This window comes from Physeter macrocephalus, chromosome 8 (assembly GCF_002837175.3).
Source record: "Physeter macrocephalus isolate SW-GA chromosome 8, ASM283717v5, whole genome shotgun sequence".
NCBI classification, from domain to species: domain Eukaryota; kingdom Metazoa; phylum Chordata; class Mammalia; order Artiodactyla; family Physeteridae; genus Physeter; species Physeter macrocephalus.
This window is the reverse complement of record NC_041221.1, coordinates 42,065,517-42,066,473: the sequence shown is the minus strand read 5'-3', so window position 1 is coordinate 42,066,473 and position 957 is coordinate 42,065,517.

Sequence of the window (957 nt, the reverse complement as noted above, 5' to 3'; positions counted from 1 at the left end):
CATATGTATATGTATAACTGATTCACTTTGTTGTAATGCAGAAACTAACACACCATTGTAAAGCAATTATACTCCAATAAAGATGTTAAAAAAAGTGAATACCTTCCCCTTCTCTTTCTAAAGGGCTAATCATTTCATGTTACTATCCTGTTTCAAATATTTCATGGGTTCCCCCTTGCCTGTCGCATAAAGCCCAAATTCCTTATCTCCGCATTCAATTCCCCCCTGCCCAGACACCAGCCTCTTCTGCTGGCCCCGGACCCCTCACGCTGCACTCCAGCCTCACAAAACAAGTTGTAGATACGTAAACACCTCCTTTCTCTCCCCTCCAGGGCTTTGCTCGGCCCTAAATAGGCCACCTCCTTGCTCCTTATTTCTTACTCATCTTTTGGGCCTCAGCTCAGGAACTATCTCTCACAAGCCTTTCCTTGGACCTTAAATGTAAGTTAATCGTACACCCTTGGGTTCTTTCCTGAATCACATTTGTCACACTGTATTTTACTGTCTCTTGACTCACCCATCTTTGCCTGCTAGACCACAAGCTCCGGGTGGGCTGGACCATCACTAATCTACCTTTGAAACTTGGGCTCTTTGTGGGCTCGCCATCACTGTTGGCTGAATAAAAATAACCAGACTCCTCCTTGTCATGCTTGCACAAGCCTCAACTACCCTAGAGCAGAACTCCAGCATCCTCCTGCAGGAACTCTGGGGCTGAGGTGAAGAGAATGACCATTGGAGGCTGCAGCATCTACACCCTCTCTGGACCTCCTGCCCTTGGACTTGGCTGGGAGCTCGGTGCTAGAGCAGGAGAGCACGAGCTCAGCGGGACCCGGCAGAAAGCAGGGGAGCTTGGTCTCTCTTGTCTTCCTGAAGCTGTTGCTCTCACACCTCTCTGAGGCCAGGAGTTCACATAAACGGGCAAGCAGACAAAGAATAGCTCCAGGAGCTACTTCTAGA